Below are 20808 nucleotides of genomic sequence, written 5' to 3'. Positions count from 1 at the left end.
TGACACCATGGCCCAGTATGAAGATGATACTCATGGCAAATTAGATCCAATCATAGCCTACTTGTTTAATATAAAAGTACTAATGCAACTACAGGTATTGCATCAAATTTAATGCCACAACAAACCCAGCTTCCCAAGCTTAGTCTACCCACTTTTACCGGGCTTGATTTGGAAACTAGAATGATTTATGGCATCTTTTTGATACACACATACATTCACAGGCATCTATAATTAAAGTCAATAAATTCTCATACCTAAAAGGCCAGCTTAAAAGGGAAGCAAGAACTGTAATAGCAAATTGAACCTTAAAAATTACAATCAGTCTCAAGGAAATATCAGGCTGTCAATAATTATAACTGCTCTACATATGACAGACGCCAATTATAATGTCGCAGTCCAATTATTGAAGAATAACTATTCTAACACGGAATTGGGAATTGCAAATCTTTACTATCAGTTAATTAAGTGATCTTCCTCTAGCCAGTAACAAACCTGATTCCATACAAAGATTTTGGTTGGAGGTATAACAACTAAATGGAAGCAAAGTAGCATAGGCACTTATGCAGCGAGTCCATTAATGCCAGTAGTGACAATGGCACCTAAGGCGACAAAGCCAAAGGGTGCAACACACGGGCCAAATTGTTTATTATGTGAAGAAAATTATACGGTATATCAGCGTCCTACATATACTGACTGTCCCACCAGAATTAATCAGCTGAAATAATTGAATAGGTGTACACACAGCTTGAGAAAGCATGATCCAACAACTGGTGCAACTGAGCTAAGAATCTGTCAAAAATGTGGGAATGGTCAACACTATATTGTTGTCGGAAAATCCGACACCATTTAATAATAATATCATACAGACAGATAAGAGCTGTGTTGTATAAACAAGTTACCCATAGAAAACGTAACTTGTAGTGGAATTACCGTCTATAGAAAACGGGATATCATCACCACATACTATTATAATTCACCACCTATTATGGTGGGAATTATTCTTAAATACATTAGTCTTTGGACTTTACCATCATAAAAACATCTTATATAAATTAACTTAATTATCAATATTAAAGTAGAGTAAATGTGACCCTTCTATCACGTTCTGAAATCTGGACAATGTAAGCCAGGCGTCAGAGTGAGGAAGGAGAGCAGCCATTGTTGTGTCACCTCCGAGACGTGTGGAGCAAATTCGGCTCCTATCATTCTGGACAATGTCGGCCAGTAACGTCAATAGTATGGAGTGTTAAACAGCCATTGTTTTATACTAGACCAGAGGCTCACACGGGAGCAAATTCGGCTCCTGTTAATTTTACTTGGACGTAGTGTTATGGAAACCAAAGGTACCATCTCCAACACGATGTCTACAATTCAAGTTAAGTCTATCCGAAACCCGTTTATCATTCATTTATGGCCATTAATGTCAGGATATAGGGTGACCCGGTTAGATCGCGAAATCGCCTCAAACTAAAGGTAATTAAGCCAGGTCTTCAAGTTCCATGTACTGTATAGTGTTTTCTCTGATATAGCTTGTCATATATAGGATTCTGGCTTCACAGCTAGCGCACTTTTGACAGGTCAAGACGAGGATGCAAGATTATGTGCACCAGTTACTGGGTGATGGAAGCTACCTCAAAGAGGATAATTTGGTGTCTACACCCTAGTTATACCTGGTGGACTAACCTGCTGTACTATAAGATAAGGAACCTCTTCAATGTATGTAGTTAATTTTGTAGTTTGATTGGCTGCATATATATTAATTTAATAACCCCCCTAATGTGTAGAGGATCGATTTGTGAGATTATGAGATTATTGCAGAAATACAGTCCACTTATCATTATACAAATTGCTATCGAAGTATATAAATTAACGTAAATATAAATTCATATAAATTAAATAAATATAAATCTCACAGGTCGGTTCCCACAATATTTGGACCTTCGGAACCGGAATATTCGGTCCTATGAACCCACATTTGGTCATCTTAGTACCGGATGAACCAGTTAACCAGTGGATTCATTAAATATACTAGTGCAGTGTTATTTAAACAAAGCCAGCAGTCAAGACGGCAGCGTAGCCTCGAGGGAGCTCAGGAGCCTCCCTCAGCCCAGTTCAGCTTCGTCAGCGGTTTCATGCACACCCACAGATATTTGGTGGCGTGTTATTTCGTGAAATGACAGCGCTAATATAGAAGCCAGCCAATTAGTGACTGTCGCAAGATTGTTCACGGATTTCGTGGTGTTACATTTCGCGAGAGATTATCTACGAATTTTGTGGAGTTTATTTCGCGAGGTCACTAATAATATTTAATACTTCTTGATAATATTAGAAGTTTCATAGAGGCTAATTAAGAGGCTATTATCAATAATTGTGTATATTATTTCTCCAAAATAGAGAATTATTTAATATATATTGCACTAGTGATCACAGTATAATATTTACTAATTGCCAACCCACAACAGGGTAGTAAATTACCATTGACTAGTTGAACTATTATTGCTCATCCTAGTCCCATTATTGCCATAGTCAGTTGTACTATATTGATCAACCTAACACCATTAATGAATGGTCCAGACCCTATTTTGGGTGTAATTTTTATCAACTCGAGTTGAGTTGTGTATATAATAATTTACTTATGATCATTACACCTTTGAGTGATTAATTAGTGTCTCTACCATCCTAGGGTGATATAGAAGAGCTAACCTAAAGGTACTTCCAGTGACACTGGTTTATCACTCAAATCATTAGTGTGTATGATTGTATATATATATATAATGTGTATTAATTTTAAGTGCTAACCTCTAGTAGAGGTAGGATTATTGCCTAGTGAGTGCATTTTACCCTAGGCTACCATTAGAGCTTGTTCAGTATTATGAGCAGCCCAAGTACAAGCCCCACAAGGCTTCACCAACGAGCCAGTATGGATAATGCAGGGAGAATGAAAAGAACCCTTGCAGGTCTTAAAGGCCACTTAACAAGACAGATCAAGAAATGTGAAGATTTGTCACAACAATCTCAAGTTGATTATGCTGACCTGGAAAGCTATTATCAAGCAGCTGCAGGTAAATTTGAGCAAATCAAATGCCAAATGGCTGTCCTTGTGGGGACAGACTACTACCATCAATTCATTGGTAGCCCTACTAAATATCAGGGCATAACCATGTTAAACTCTGCAGGAGGTAAATTACTCTCAGGCCCAGTATCAAGCCTGAGGAGACCTATGACTGCAGATAAACAATACCAGTAGAAATCTAAATTTGTCAGCTGATTATATTTCTCCAGTAGCATTATACTAAGGAGATTACAGCTGACTATAGTAACAGAGGTTGATGTTAGTATCATCATTTAAAGCTGAAGATGAGTTCATGAGGCCTCAGTGGCAAATCAGTGAACAGTAGCCTAAAACAGCTACAAGTCACTGCGACCAATGTCACTGAACCCACTGCAGTCTCAGAACCATACTTTACTTTAATGATGAGCTATTCAATCCTCTGAATCAATTAACTGAATTAAACCCCAAAAAATCTGATGACTGATTTGATACATTTATTATTTAATCAAGATGTATTCCATGGGCCTCAGTGTTTATATATCAGTGACCAGTTACCTGAAGAAACTTCAAGTTATATCTAATGTCACTGATCTCACTGCAGTCCCTGAATCATACTTGACTGTAGTACTTGATCACATTCAGTCTTCTGGGTTAAATAATATGTAATAAGGCTTGAATATTAGCCTTTCAAGAGTTGACAGGGAAATGAAATCGCATTAGACTTCTAACCCCTGCAACTCTAGTACGGGACATCCGTCCTGTACGAACAGACGCACAAATGTGTGATTACTAACTACTAACATCAAATTAATCTAATAATTCGAAGGAGGAGTATCGGTGTTCGTCTGTTCTAAATAGGACTTCGACCCGTGAGCAGCCCCCTGGGGAATTATGTCGGAAAATCCGACACCATTTAATAATAATATCATACAGACAGATAAGAGCTGTGTTGTATAAACAAGTTACCCATAGAAAACGTAACTTGTAGTGGAATTACCGTCTATAGAAAACGGGATATCATCACCACATACTATTATAATTCACCACCTATTATGGTGGGAATTATTCTTAAATACATTAGTCTTTGGACTTTACCATCATAAAAACATCTTATATAAATTAACTTAATTATCAATATTAAAGTAGAGTAAATGTGACCCTTCTATCACGTTCTGAAATCTGGACAATGTAAGCCAGGCGTCAGAGTGAGGAAGGAGAGCAGCCATTGTTGTGTCACCTCCGAGACGTGTGGAGCAAATTCGGCTCCTATCATTCTGGACAATGTCGGCCAGTAACGTCAATAGTATGGAGTGTTAAACAGCCATTGTTTTATACTAGACCAGAGGCTCACACGGGAGCAAATTCGGCTCCTGTTAATTTTACTTGGACGTAGTGTTATGGAAACCAAAGGTACCATCTCCAACACGATGTCTACAATTCAAGTTAAGTCTATCCGAAACCCGTTTATCATTCATTTATGGCCATTAATGTCAGGATATAGGGTGACCCGGTTAGATCGCGAAATCGCCTCAAACTAAAGGTAATTAAGCCAGGTCTTCAAGTTCCATGTACTGTATAGTGTTTTCTCTGATATAGCTTGTCATATATAGGATTCTGGCTTCACAGCTAGCGCACTTTTGACAGGTCAAGACGAGGATGCAAGATTATGTGCACCAGTTACTGGGTGATGGAAGCTACCTCAAAGAGGATAATTTGGTGTCTACACCCTAGTTATACCTGGTGGACTAACCTGCTGTACTATAAGATAAGGAACCTCTTCAATGTATGTAGTTAATTTTGTAGTTTGATTGGCTGCATATATATTAATTTAATAACCCCCCTAATGTGTAGAGGATCGATTTGTGAGATTATGAGATTATTGCAGAAATACAGTCCACTTATCATTATACAAATTGCTATCGAAGTATATAAATTAACGTAAATATAAATTCATATAAATTAAATAAATATAAATCTCACAGGTCGGTTCCCACAATTGTTCTTTGCAGTGAATCTAGTAACAATGGTATTCACTCTGCAAAATCCAAACAAGAGGAAACTACCTCAGCACAGGAAATAATTCTGTGGAGTAAAAAATGATGTAAACATGTTGATGGTAAAATCTGCTGCAGTAGCTGCTTTGCCAACTGCAAAAACTAATTACATATAACAAAGAAACGCATGATCCAAATTCGAGAGCTGTTTGATCAGGGTTCCCAGAGAACTTTTACCACAAAGGAACATGCAGATGATCTCCCCCTCCCCGCTCAGCTCGTTGTCGCCGTGTGGGGGCTTCGTGGGCGACTGCCGGAGTGTGATGCTCCTTAGGACAGTCCTCTGTCCTTTTCTAGCCTTGTGCTCCTGCTGCCGTCCTCTCCAATTCTGCTGGGCACCTTTTCCTTTTCCTTCTGTTTCGTTTTTCTCCCCCCTCTTCTCCTATCTGCTTGCCGTTTCCTGCCGACCTTTTGCTCGTTCTGGTTCTTCCATGGACTTCTTCTATTTTGACCCCCGGGTGCTTGAGGAGGCATACTCATGCACCCGTAGAACTGCAGTACCCGACGTCCAGAGCGAGGGGAACCTTTTATTGTCAATCCCCACTTCGTCACTGAACCCGATCTCGACGGACTGTCGGTTTCTTAAGGTGGCGTTTGTGGGGCGTATACTCACGACGCACCCCTAGGAGGCCCCGACAAGATCGGCGATAGCTTCTTGTTGGGTGTCCTGCCTCTAATTGTGGCTCCATGGTGGGTGTGGGGGCACATTCGTGAGTGAATTTTTCTTTTCGTCAAGATGATAACCCCTGTTTCGGCTGCTTCTGGCTTACCTTCTCAGGCTCGTGGGGTGGGCGACCAAGCCCCTGAGTCGGTCCGTATTGGAAGACCGGGCTCTGTAGCCTCCGCTGCATTGGGCCCCGACCTTGCTCCTCCTTTGGCCTCTCTGACTCCTTCCCCTGGCTCCCCTCCCTCCTCTGTGGTTGGGTCGAGCCCCAAGCCCCCAGTGGTGACTACCTCGTCCCCTGGCGCGGCTCCTTCTCTAGTTGTAACTACTGCGCCTTTTAACCCCTCTCTCTCTGGGGGTTCTCACCGCCGTCCTCGTCACGGCCGCTCTCGCTCGATTCCTTCCAGTTCTGCTACCTATCAAGCCTTGTTTGGTCCCGCTTCGTGGGCCAAATATTTTGATCTCCTCCCTCTTGATTCTGCGCCTCCTGACGATTTCTCCCTTCATCGACATCTCATTGATTCCGTGGATGCCTCCATTACTTTCAACCCCACTCGTCTCGGTACACGTGTCGTTGCTGCTCCTTCTCAGGATGCTGCTTCCCGCTTGGCTGCCTTATCCTGCCTTGGCGAGACCCCCGTTCGGGTCTCGAAGAACGCTCAGTTGAATGCCAGTGTTGGCACTATTTTGCTCCCGCCCCATGTTGCAACCGGTGTTCGGGACCTGCGCGACTGCCACGACGATATTCGACATATCCTCGCTGCCCAGGGCCATTCTATTCTCCAGGTGGACACGTTTACTCGTCCCCCTCGTGGTAGTCGCCGTCAACCCCTCCGGGTTGTGAAGATTACCTTTGATGGTAGGACCCTTCCACCCTCTGTCATTCTTGCTGGTGCCAGGTGCTCTGTCCAGGAGTACATTCCTTCTCCTCGGCTCTGCAACAAGTGCTGGAGGTTTGGGCATGGTGCCCTCCACTGCTCCGGGACTGTCTCTCTCTGTCCTTTGTGTGGTGGCGAAGGTCACTCTAAGTCGGAGTGCACTTCTCCCCAGGCTCGTTGCCTCAACTGCGGTGAGGCCCATCCTACCTTCTCCCGTGCGTGTGTCCATTACAAGCTTGAGGCAGCCGTCCTCAACCTGAAGCACCGGGAGCGTTTATCTTTTCCTGAGGCGAGGCGCCAGGTTCGCTGGCTCCCGCCTTATGCTAATATCTCTTATGCTCACGTGTTGCGCTCTTCCTCTCCTCGTCCTTCCCGCCTTCCTCAGACTCACAACCGTTTCCGGGCCTTGGACCCTGATGCGCCCACTGCCCCCTCCTCTGTTCCTTTGGGTTCTCTCCCGAAGGATCCTCCTCCTGGTCCTCTGTCTGGGGTTCCCCTTCCTTCTTCCCGGTCTGTCGTGTCTTCTGTGTCTTCTTCCTCGTCCCCCTCCGGTCCTCCTTCCCATCCTCTTCCTCCATCTATCAGCTCTCCCCACCGCCTGTCGGTGTGGGCGGATGTCCATCGCTCTCCTAACGGCCGTCGTGTGTGCTCTCGTTCGGCTTCTCCTGTTGAGACACTGGAATCCGTTGCCCGGTACGTAGTTGCTGGGACACCGGTCTCTTTAAGTCAGAAGCGTAAGCCTGGCTCCTCTCCTTCCTCTTCCCCGGCGGGTAAGAAGGCTTCGCTTTCTTCCTCAGCTCCTCCTTCTGGCTCTGTTGCTCCATCCCCTCCCGTTTCAGTGCTTGCGCCCCCTGTTCCTGCTATGGAGGTTTCTTTGGCCCCTGCTTCCCTTTCGGTTGCTGCTCTTGCTGGGGTGCGCTCCCCTCTTTCTACTCCCCCTCCTCCTGCTGCTGTCCTTGACGGCTCCTCTTCGTTGTCTCCTCCTCTTCCTCCTCCTCCTCCTCCTCCTCCTCCTCCTCCGGACCCTGCCCGCCCACCTCTGATCTGTTCTCCCGTTTCCTTCCCTCCGTCTTTGCTCAGTTTACCCATGCCCCCTAACCCTGACTTTGCTGACCCTGATATTCTTTAACGGGCTCTGTTGCTCTTTCGCCTTTGTTTCTTCCTTGTTCTCTGTTTTTGTCCTTTCTCTTCTCGTCGTTGTCCATTCTTCAATGGAACGTTCGAGGTTATTACGCCAATTTCCTCGAACTCCAACTTCTGATTTCGCGGTTTTCGCCCCTTTGTGTCTGTCTCCAGGAGCCAATGCTTGGTGCTCGTCCTGGTCGTTTTCGTGGCTATTCCTTTCTCTCCCCCCCCCCCAGCCATTGCTGGGGCTTCTAATTCTTCTGCTCTCTTGATTCGTGCTGATGTTCCCTTTGTTCCTTTACTTTTTCCTTCGCCTCTCCATTGTTCTGCTGCTCGTATCTTTGTGGGGAAATGGTACACAGTTTGTTCCATTTATCTCCCCCCGAGTGTCCCGTTCTCTCTTCCTGATTTGAAACACCTCCTGGACTCCTTGCCGGAGCATGTGCTCCTGCTGGGTGACTTCAATTGTCGTCATTCTCTTTGGGGTGACGTTCTGACGAATACCCGGGGTCGCCTCCTTGAGCCGTTTCTCCTTTCTTCTTCCCTTTCTCTTCTAAATTCTGGTGAGCCCACTCATTTGGACTCTCGGACTCGCACCTTTTCTTGTCTTGATCTTTCTCTCTGCTCTTCTTCTCTTTACTTAGATTTCACGTGGCAGGTTCTTGATGACCTCCATGGTAGTGATCATTTCCCCATCCTTGTTTCCTTTTTCTCTTTTCGCCCTTCCCTCTCTTTCCCTAGGTGGTAGTTTGCTAAGGCAGACTGGACCCTATTTACCCTCAGTGCTGCTCTCCCTGACCTCTCCCTTCTGCCTCTCTCTCGTGCTCTCCTCCTTTTTCATGACACTGTCTTCAACGCTGCCCTCCGCTCTATTCCTCGCTCTTCCTCTCGGGGTCCACGGAAGTGCGTTCCCTGGTGGAATGCGGACTGTGCTCGGGCTGTCCGCTGTAAGCGTGCAGCCTGGAAGAGGCACCGCCGTAGGCAGACGTCCGATTCTTTTCTTTTCTTTCGGAAAGCGAGTGCGGTGGCCCGTAGGGCCATCCGTACGGCTAAACGTGAATGTTGGGCATCTTATGTCTCAACAATTACGTCCGAGACCCCTCTGGCCCAGATCTGGAAGCGTATCCGCAAGATAGCGGGTAAGTTCGTTCCCGATGTTTCACCGGTCCTTCACCTCCATGATACTCTTGTGGCGGACCCGTTGCAGGTCGCTTCCGAACTGGATTCCCACTTTTCTTCTGTTAGCTCTGGTCTTCATCTTCCCCAATCTTTCCTTCTTCGTAAACCTGTCCTTGAGTCTCGTCCTTTAGATTTCTGCACTCATCTTCAGCTTCCCTATAATGATCCCTTCTCTCTCTCTGAACTTCGTTCTGCCCTGGCCCTCTGCGGTTCTACGGCGGCGGGCTCCGATGGTATTCATTATGAGATGCTTCGCCATCTCCCTCCGAGCACGTCTCAGTATTTACTGAGTCTGTATAATCGGATCTGGTAGTCGTCGTCAGTCCCTGAGGACTGGCTCGATGCCGTTGTCCTCCCTGTTCGCAAACCGGGGTCTCTGGGTACTTCCCCTAAGGACTTTCGCCCTATTGCTCTCACAAGTTGTGTCTGCAAACTCTTTGAACGTAGGGTTCACGTTCGTCTGATGTGGTTCCTGGAACACCATCACCTCCTCTCCCCTTCTCAATTTGGTTTCCGCAAGTGCCGCAGCACGACAGTTGTCCTGGTGAACTTGGAGGTCTATATTCGTACTGCTTTTGCTGTGAAGCCCTCCGTTGTTGCCGTCCTTTTTGACCTAGAAAAGGCTTACGACACCACTTGGCGTTATCATATCCTATCTCAACTTCATTCTTTTGGCCTTCGTGGTCATCTCCCTCTCTTTCTCCGCAGCTTCCTCTCTCGTCGTTCCTTTCGGGTGCGCCTTGGTACCGCTCTCTCTCCCTCTTTTCAGCAATACGAAGGTGTGCCCCAGGGTAGTGTTCTGAGCACTACTCTTTTTCTGGTTGCCCTCAATGGTCTTCTTTCCTCTCTTCCTTCTGGTGTCTTCTCCGCTCTCTATGTCGATGATCTTACCCTTTGTTGTCAGGGTGATGATTCATTCGCCTCTCCTTCAACGCCGGCTTCAACTTGCAATTGATGCCGTGTCGTCTTGGGCCACTGATCATGGCTTCAAGTTCTCTACTTCTAAGACTTGTGCCATGACATTTACGCGGAAACCTGTTGTTCTTCGTCCCTCTTTGTCACTTTATGGTCATCCCCTTGAGTACAAAGATTCCGCGAAGCTTTTGGGGTTATTCCTTGACACTCGTTTGTCTTGGTCTCCCCATATCTCTTACCTCCGTGTTGAGTGCTCTAAGGCCCTTACCCTCCTTCGGGTCTTGTCCCATACTTCTTGGGGGGCAGATAGGCGCACTCTCCTTGCTTTACATTCCTCTCTCGTCGTGTCTAAGCTCGATTATGGTTGCCCTGCTTACTCGTCTGCTTCTCCTTCTACTCTTCGCCGTCTTGATGCTTTGCACCATACTGGGTTGCGCCTCAGTTCTGGTGCCTTTCGTTCGACTCCCGTCCTTAGCTTGTATGTTGACACTGGCTTCCTGTCTCTCCAGGACCGCCGTGATCGCTACTGTCTTCGCTATCTTGCGCGGTCCTTGCAACATCCTTCCTCTCGCCTCTGTCGTGCTTTAACTTTTACCCCTCCTGCGGTTCCTGTTCCTCTTCACCACCTCCCTCTTTCTGTCCGGTTATCTCGCCTGCAGGATTCTCTTTCCGTTCGTATTTCTGATGTTTCTCCTCGTGTTGTTCCTTCTTTGCCCCCGTGGAGGGTCCCTCTTCCGCGGTTTTGTACATCCTTGACCCGTATCACTAAAGCTTTTACCCCTCCTACGGTTCTAAACCGCCTTTTCCTCGAGCACTTTTCTTCTCACTCCCGCTCCGTTTCTGTCTTCACCGATGGGTCTAAGTCAGCGGACGGTGTTGGCTACTCTGTTGTTTTTCCTGATCGCACTTATATGTGTCGCTTGCCTCCGGAGACTAGCATCTTTACAGCGGAACTTTATGCTATTCTCTATGCTCTTCGTCTCCTACTTTCTCGTTGTCAGTCTTCCTTTGTAGTTGTTGTTGACTCTCGTAGTGCCCTCATGGCTCTCGGGTCCTTTAATCCAGTTCATCCAGTGGTTGTCGAGATCCAGCATTGGCTGTTTCTCATTCACAGTAAATTTAAGTCGGTTGAGTTTTGTTGGGTTCCCAGCCATATTGGTGTGTCTTTAAATGAGCGTGCGGATGCTGCCGCCAAGGAAGCTGTCCGCTCTTGTCCCATCTCTCGTAAGGGCATTCCGTATTCCGACTTTTACCCGGTTATCCATTCCACAGTCCTTACCCGTTGGCAGGCTTCTTGGTTGTCTGTTACTGGTAACAAGCTACGTACTCTTAAATATTGTGTTTCCTCGTGGCAGTCCTCCTTCCACCGTAACCGGCGGTGGGAAACAGCTCTGGCGAGGTTACGTATTGGCCATACTCGCTTAACCCATGGTCACTTGATGGAGCGCCGCCCTGCTCCTTATTGTCCTAGTTGCATTGTCCCTCTTACGGTCGTGCATGTCCTTCTTGAATGTCCTGACTTCCAGGACGAGCGTATGTCTTGCTTTCCGACCGCCCCTCGCGGTCACCTGTCCCTCGATAGAATTCTTGGTGACTCGGATACTTTTGATATCGTTCGCCTTATGCGTTTTTGTTCTCGTATTGGCATCCTTGGTGATATTTAGCGCCCTCTGATTATTTTGCGTCTTTGATGGTGCTACATAGCCTTCCCGGTTTGGTGCCTTCTTTTGATAATTACTTACTTACTTGCAGATGATCTGCACCTTGAGACTGTCCTAAATAATGAACTCCGAGCTGTCATTCCCCCCCCCCCCTCCAAAGATGTGGAAAATTTCCACCAAAATTATAATATAACATGTCTAAGTAACATGGACTATGAAAGCACATGGACGAGGCTGTTTATAGAACAAGCCAAGCACTTCCAAGACAGAAAGAGTCAAATCAGCATAATTCGACCTCTTTGTGAACACCATACCACGGCGCATCTCTAATAGATCCATATCAGGATATGTAATTACATCTAATAGCAATAAGCATATCATGGTAATACTCCAAAATAAATCCATATACTTAATGAATAATTGTTTAACCAAATACGTTTGATTAACGATGGTACAAATGGATCTTTAAAACTGGTAGGGTACCTATATCTATATATAGTAAACATTCCTCCTCTACCTTATAAGGGCACTTCACAATGTGCAAGCTGCTTAACTGCAGCTGTTTTATAGCTTTGGACTCTTACATGCTTGTGTAAATTACACATAAATGGGTATAAAAAGCAAAACCCTATTTGAAGTGTTTTAATCGTGTGTCTTGCCAGAAACAGTGAGAGGAGAGTGTGTGCGTTCACATTGATGCCACAGACTCCCTCACAAACAGTAAAAAGTGTTCCTCCGCCACATAATGGACCTCCACGATGTACAAGCTACTTAATAGCAGCTGTTTTACATCCGTGGACCTGAATGGTGGTGCAAACTACTCATAAATGTGTATAAACATTAAGACACTTGGTTTAAAGTGATATAAGTGTGTGTCTTGGTATCAACTGTGAGAGGAGAGTGTGGTCACGTCGATGCCACAGCAGCGACGCCACAGTCTACAACACTCTTCCACCTTATAAAGACTCGCCACGATTGTACTAGCTTATTTTTAAGCGTTTTATAACCATGGACCTTTGTATAGTGGTGTTAACAACAAAGAAAACTGATTTAAATGTTCAAACCCTGTATAAAAATTATATGTGAATGAAAAATAAAGAATTTCATAATCTTGTCATTGTTTATAATATAATATATACGTGGCAAGATACCAGATCAAAAGCATATGCTCAAATAATTTGTAACCAAATCAGTGCTAGCTGCATTAAACATATTCTTATTTCTTTACCAAGTGGTAAAGTGGTGATTTTCATCCCACAGGTAAATGAAAGCAGCATCAGTCCTGTTGAATCACCCTGAAACTGAGCAACCTAGAGAACACAGAGAATAGATACAGTCCAATACCCCATCTAGGCAGCAACAGTTTCCTAGAGGCCACTGGATATGACTAATGTCACTGTAAACAGCCAAGTTTGCTGTTGTTATTAGTTAGATCTTTAGTTTAAGGAGTCAGAAAGTTAAAAATAACACATTTGGTCCTTTTTGAGCCGAATATTGGAGTATCATACTCCAGAATATCACACACCTCTTCATCCACCTCACCTCTTCATCCACTGCACCTCTTCATCCACCTCACCTCTCCATCCACCTCACCTCTTCTTCCACTGCCCCTCTCCATCTACCTCACTTCTTCATCCACTTCAAATCCCTTCTGTTGTACCTCACCTTCTGTTACACACCATTTCTTCCTCTTCCACCATATCTCTCCTCCGTTATCTCCCATTGTCTCAAACTCCCTCCTTCTTCTCCTCCTCATCCTTGCCTCCTTGATCCTTATTATTTACGTTGTTATATTACAGTAATACTTACAAAGACATTTTACTCCAAAAATATTCCCTCTTTTCATTTCATTTCTATTAGTTAATCTCTCTAATATTGGTACTTACCAAATGCTGTTTGATCATTCTTTTCTAGCCAATTTGTGTTCTTAAGATTTGGTGTTCTTACAATTAGCTTGTTCTTTCCTTTCGTTGGTCTTTTCGTTAGCGGTTCTTACCATTAACTATGTTTTCATGAGCTGTTCTTACTTTTACCTGTTATTATCGCTACCATTTTAAGTGTTATATGTTCTTTTCATAAGATGTTTTTTATTAGCTGTCCATCCCATAAGCTGTTTATTCTATTACATGTTCTTGTTATTAGGTCTTCATAGCTGTTTGAAACTCCAAAATATCTCTATCAACTCTTTTTTTAAATACAAACCCTTTTATTCTAGTAAAGCTAATCCTAATTCAAGTAAAACTAATAATTCAAATAAAGATAATTAGAAGTTGTTAGACAGTAAGTCGCATCCTTGACCATTATGGTGGAAAAACGGGTCCAAGACGGAGCGAAACGTCATCAATTCTCATAAGTTCACATATGAGGGAAGTTATAATTATCATATGAGGCAAATAACATTTCAGCGAAGATATATACACGAAACTCTTAAGATTCTGAAGGCATGGAAGGGAACTATCAGGGGAAAGCAGTAAGCCATTACGACTATATAGCACTGGGAAGGGGTCAGGATAAGGATTTGGAATGGGACAAGGAAAAGAAATGGTGCCGAACCACTAGGACGGTTGGGGATTGAACGCCGACCTGCATAGAGAGTCTGTCGCTTTACAGTGCAGCCCAGTTTCTGAGGGAACGGTACACGAGTTTACTGATTTCCTGTGATAGAAAATCAGGTGATCAATCTCTGTTAATGAAGTGAGTTAACACACGTTCACCGGACGCTCCTCCGCCGCTACCTCGTTCAGGTGAGAATTCTCAAGCGCCTGCAGATAATTAGTTCATTTCCGGGTGTGATTGCGCTGTTCATTCCTGACTGCCTTACTTCCTAGAAATGTGCTGCAACGCAGCTAATTACTGGTGCTAATCTTCCCCCAAGGATTTCCAGAGCTGATTTAGGGAACGCAATCTAAAACTAATTAAAACAAATCAACTAATAATTAAAAATACAATAATTAATAGACGTTATGTATATAATTATCAAGAGAAGGCCCCAAGCCAGTTAAGCACAAAATTTGTAGATAATACACGAAGGTATTAAGTTACCTTACATTAGGCAGGTGAGAACAGTGAGGCAACACTAGGGTGAGATCAGTATGATACATGTATAGTGAGATCAGTGAGGTGAAGGTATGATGAGATCAGTGAGGTGAAGGTATGATGAGATCATTGAGGTGAAGGTAAGCTACAAAAGACAGTAGCTACCTGATGCAAAACGCATCCCTAGCCGTCAGACCAAAATAACTTGTATAAATGAACTTTGGAGAGGTAATTTTTTCAACTTCCCTTGACAGTGCAGAAAAATATAAGAAATATTGAGAAGATTCGTGTTATATATATATATATATATATATATATATATATATATATATATATATATATATATATATATATATATATATATATATATATATATATATATATATATATATATATATATACCAGTTGCGTATATACCAGTTACATACCAGTTGCGTTGCTTCTGGGAGTATGGGTTCGAGTCACTTCTGGGGTGTGAGTTTTCAGTTGCATATGTCCTGGGGACCATTCAGGCTTGTTCGCATATATATATATATATATATATATATATATATATATATATATATATATATATATATACATATATATATATATATATATATATATATATATATATATATATATATAATTTAATTAAAGAAAAAAATTAGAGAAAATATAATAATTCAGGAGAACTTGGCTTATTAGGCAAATTTGGCCTTGCATAGTAGGCTGAGAAGTGCGTTCTGGCTACTAGGTACGACATATATATATATATATATATATATATATATATATATATATATATATATATATATATATATATATATATATATATATATACATATGATAGTTGAGAATATTTTCTTCATGATTTGCTCCTTTATCTGTGAGAAACTTGGAGGTATTTGAACCTGTACAACAGGTAGAGCAGTGGCAGTTTTTGCTAGTGAGTCTGCCTTTTCATTACCATCTATGCCAATGTGACTTGATATCCAATTTAGGGTGATTGACAGCCCTCGATTATGGGCATCTTTTCCTATATGTTGAATTTCTGTGAGGAGTTGTATATTATCTCTGTGCTGACTGATAACAATGCCTGGAGCGAAGATTTAGAGTCTGTATGAATGATGACATCATGTAAATTATTCTCAATTGTATAGTTTATTGCCTCCTTCAGGGCATATAATTCTGTTTGCAATGTTGAGCACCCACTATTCATGCTCCAGTAAGCTTCATGGTTGGTAGTGTAAACTGCTGCCCCCACAGAACCTTTTTCTTGATCAACTGATCCGTCTGTGAAGATGTGAGTCGTTGTGGGTCTAGAGATAGTTTCCATTTGTTGTTCTATTACTTCCTTGAGCCTCTGCGGGTCACATGCTGATTTTTTAACTGGTAATCTTTCAATGATTATCTTTAGATTCGATTCTTCCCATGGAGGAGGCTGTCGAAAGTGTTGATATGGTCTATCTTCCCCTTTGCTTTTAATGGTCCAATTCAGGTCCATTTTCTCTAAAATCTTGACCACATTATCCATCCATGAGCTTGTTCTATACTGTAGGTTTTTCTGAAACGATCTCAATATGCTGTCTTTGATTGACAGTCTGGCGGTTGTTCCAGTAAGTTTTCCTATTATGGTGGCTATCCTTTATTTCATCCTGTTTTCTAATGCTGGTAAATTTGCTTCCATTCTAAGGTTTTCTCTACGCGTCCATATAGGTGCTCCCAGCATTGTTCTCAGAGCATCATTTTGAGACAATTCCAGTTTCTCCCATTGGTTATCACTGAGGGATGAAACAGCAGGAGCAGCATAGTCGATGAGTGACCTAACTGCTTGAACGTAGTACATTTTGAGTACTGGTAGAGATGCACCCTCTCTAAGACTGGTCAGAGAGCGCAAAGCTGAGTTTCTCGCTTTACAGTGTTGCCGAAGATATTCAATTTCTTGAGTGAATTTCAACTGGTTGTCTATTATGACTCCTAGGTATTGAAAAGAGATAACCCACTCAATTTCTTGTCCTTGTATTGCCAGTCTGATGTCTTGAGTTCTCATTTTAACGGCCATTGCTTTTGTTTTATTGCTGTTTATTTTCACTGCTATGCGTTCCGCTTCCTTGCTCATAATATCTAGGCATTTTTGTGCATGGTTCCTTGCACCTTTGCCATTGATGATGACCACAAAGTCGTCTGCATAGTTAAGAAGTTTGGCTTTTGGTAGCTTGAGCTTCATGAATTGTTCCATGAGACAGTTGAAGAGGAAGGGGCTTAGTATTCCTCCCTGCGGAGTTCCATTTTCCAGCCTCTTTGAGGTTGATGTTTTTCCTTGGAATTTGACTTTAGCTTCTCGGTTAAGCAGGCTTCCTTTGGCAAAGGCAAGAGCGTGTCCTTTGATTTCCTTATCCACAAGGCAGCACAGTGTAGCTGGAGCACTGGCTAATTCGAAGGCTTTTTCAAGGTCTAGAAAAATAAGGATTACAAGTTTGTCATTGATTTTATCCAGGAGAGAGGAAAGGCATTCTGTGGTTCCAACACCTTTTCTGTAAGCAAACATATTTTGGTGTAGTGTATTGGCTTTCCATTCAATTCGATTAAGAGCCATTCTTTCTGCAGTTTTGGCCAGACAGCTTGTTAATGAGATGGGTCTTGGATTTCCTGAGTCTTTAGGTTTTGGAATGGGAACTATAATTGCACTGTTCCAAGAGAGTGGTCGGGTTCTTGTCACCCATACTCTGTTGATGAGATTCAAGAAGGCTTCTTCACCCTTTTCTCCTAGCTTGGCTAGCATGTTGTAAGTGATTTTGTCCTCGCCTGGAGCTGTATTTTTAGCTTTCTCTGTAGCACTTCTGAGTTCTTTCAGATTGAAAGGTTGGTCTAATTCGTCAGGTAAGGCTAAAGCATCATTTATTTTTTTCCATCTTGCTTCTTGAAGTCTTTGTTGGTGAGTCAGAGTTGCTTGAGGAAGTTGAGTGGAACTGGCTCTTGAAGGAAATAGATTTGCTAGCCTTTCTGCTTCTTGCTCTGGATGAACATGGTGCGGCGGAGCAGGAGACGATTTTCCTTTGGCCTTGTTGATCTGCCTCCAGATGTCGCCCAAGGACATATGCTGATTTAGCTTGGCACACCACTCGAACCATTTTTCTTCTCTGATTTTTGCTGTTTCTTCATGCACATGATCTCGGACAGCTTTAAGAAGTCCTAGATTAGCTTCGGTTCTATCTCTTCTGAAATTCTTTCGTGCACGATTTAGTCTGTTATGTAGCTCTTTGATCCTATCACAGTAATACCAATGGTCCTAGTGTTGTTGGGTAATGGTTTTCCTCTTGAGGATGGCGTGATTTGCTGCTCTATGTATTGCATTTACTAAATCTTTTTCCATTTCTTCGGTGTTGTCAGGAGGAGTGTAGTTTTGGTGCCAAGTTTCGAGAGCTTCCTGAAACTTCGTCCAATCTGCCTTGATAAAGTCCTATCCGGGCTCGGGAGCTGGAGGTCTAGGAGGTAGTGCTACATTAATAACTGTTTTCGTAGCAAAGTGGTCACTAGTCAGAACATGATCCACACAACTCATAAATACTGGTGGAGACAAACGTGAGATCCAACTTCCCCCACCAGTGTGGGTTGGTTCCATCGAATTAAGCAGACTGATTTCTGGCACTTCATCCAAAAGATGTTCAATATGTCTTCCGTTGGCGTCGGTTCTTGGTGAATCAAGAAGTAATTCACTATGAGCATTGAAGTCACCAGAGAGGATAGTAGGTGTAGTGACTGCTATTTCAAAGATTGTTGAGAGATCCATGTCATGTTCTCTCTGGCTCTTGTATACATTGAAAATGGACAGCGTTGAGTTCCTCATAGTGAGCTTAACTCCCATAATTTCGACGTTCTCGCCACAGTTGGGCAGGTCTGTGATTGCTGTGGCATTGATATGATTTCTTACTAAGATTGAAATGCCTCTGGTGCCACCTTGTGCCATAGGGCAGTGGAATCCTTGATATCCTGGGATATTGATATATCTGCCAGTCCTGGTGAGTGTTTCTTGGAGTAGAACAATATCAATGCTATCCTTGAGAAGCACTGCTCTAAGTGTTTGTGCTTTGCTTTTGAATCCTTAAATATTCCATTGTATAATTTTGAGATTGTCCATTTTTCCGTTATAGTGGAATCATTGAGTCCATGGTTTTTACAGTACTGGTTTTCCCGACCGTTTGTGTCTTCTTGGCTGGAGTGGAGACTTTCTTCTTGGTGGGTGAGGAGACTCTTGGTTGGGCCGAAGCACCCCTGCTACATCCAGCCACTGGGGCACCCGATGATGCAGGGATCATCATTCCTGCCTGGGAGGTCCCGGAGGCAACGGCAGGCATGTTCACCCTGCCGCCCTGATCCATTCTGTTGCTGTCTCCCAGTGGAGCAGCGCCCCCTGCCCCCTCCAGTTGTTGGAGGCCCCGTCCTTGCCCAGACCAGAAGGACCCAGGTGCTGCTCTTGAGTTCTGGTTGGCTTCTAATTTGGTTTCTTTGGACGTTTCTTCGGTTCTTCTTCGTTTGTTTGCCTTTCCGTTGCCTACAAGTTGCAACGGAAAGTCTGCAACGAAAGAAAGAAGGATGGTTAGGAAAGTCATATCCTGGGAAGACATGGTTACACTGAACTAAAAGAGTAACTGAGGGATTGACTGTAACTGTGTACTGCTACACTCAGCTACTGAACTGAACCGGATTTAAACAGCTTTCATTTTATTTTATACCCCGCATTTTGGGTGAGGTGATATGTTACAACAGTTTTGGATGAGGTGAACAAAAGTTTCAACACAGGACAGAACACGAAACAATGGGTATTAATTGAGTAAATTGAAGGTAAGAATGGAAGCAACTGCAGAGGGCCCATTGGCCCATATTTCTTGATGCTTCTATATTGGAGCGGAGTCTTGAAGTGGGGTAGAATATAGTTGTGCATTAATTGGCTGTTGATTGCTGGTGTTGACTTCTTGATGTGTAGTGCCTCATAGATGTCAAGCCGCCTGCTATCGATGTATCTATCGATGATTTCTGTGTTGTTTGCTAAGATTTCTCTGGTGATGGTTTGGTTGTGGGAAGAGATTATATGTTCCTTAATGGAGCCCTGTTGCTTATACATCGTTAAACGCCTAGAAAGAGATGTTGTTGTTTTGCCTATATACTGGGTTCTTTGAGGCTTACTGTCCCCAAGTGGGACTGTAAGCCTCAAAGCGTTCTGCTTTGTGTCTGGAGAGTTTCTCATGAGTAGGCTGGCCGTTTTTCTGGTTTTATAGTAAATCGTCAGTTGTATCTTCTGATTTTTGTCTGTAGGGATAACGTTTCTATTAACAATATCTTTCAGGACCCTTTCCTCCGTTTTATGAGCTGTGGAAAAGAAGTTCCTGTAAAATAGTCTAATAGGGGGTATAGGTGTTGTGTTAGTTGTCTCTTCAGAGGTTGCATGGCGTTTCACTTTCCTTCTTATGTCTTCGACGAAACCATTGGAGAAGCAATGGTTTCATTGCTTCTGAAACCGCTTCTCCAATGGTTTCGTCGAAGACATCATAAGAAAGAAAGTGAAACGCCATGCAACCTCTGAAGAGACAACTAACACAACACCTATACCCCCTATTAGACTATTTTACAGGAACTTCTTTTCCACAGCTCATAAAACGGAGGAAAGGGTCCTGAAAGATATTGTTAATAGAAACGTTATCCCTACAGACAAAAATCAGAAGATACAACTGACGATTTACTATAAAACCAGAAAAACGGCCAGCCTACTCATGAGAAACTCTCCAGACACAAAGCAGAACGCTTTAAAAGAGACTAACGTCGTCTATGCCTTCAAATGCCCTCTTGGGGACTGTAAGCTCCAAAAAACCCAGTATATAGGCAAGACAACAACATCTCTTTCTAGGCGTTTAACGATGCATAAGCAACAGGGCTCCATTAAGGAACATATAATCTCTTCCCACAACCAAACCATCGCCAGAGAAATCCTAGTAAACAACATAGAAATCATCGATAGATACAGCAATAGCAGGCGGCTTGACGTTTGCGAGGCACTACACATTAAAAAGTCAACACCAGCAATCAACAGCCAATTAATGCACATCTATATTCTACCCACCTCAAGACTCCGCTCCAATATAGAAGCATCAAGAAATATGGACCAATAGGCTTTCTACAATCACTTCCATTCAATACCCATTGTTTCGTGTTCTGTCTTGTGTTGATGAAATTAATACCCTATTAATGCCACCTCACCCCATCCACC

The sequence above is a fragment of the Procambarus clarkii genome, chromosome 6 (assembly GCF_040958095.1).
Source record: "Procambarus clarkii isolate CNS0578487 chromosome 6, FALCON_Pclarkii_2.0, whole genome shotgun sequence".
In the NCBI taxonomy this organism is placed as follows: domain Eukaryota; kingdom Metazoa; phylum Arthropoda; class Malacostraca; order Decapoda; family Cambaridae; genus Procambarus; species Procambarus clarkii.
The sequence above is the reverse complement of the archived record's forward strand: the minus strand, read 5'-3'. Positions refer to the sequence as shown.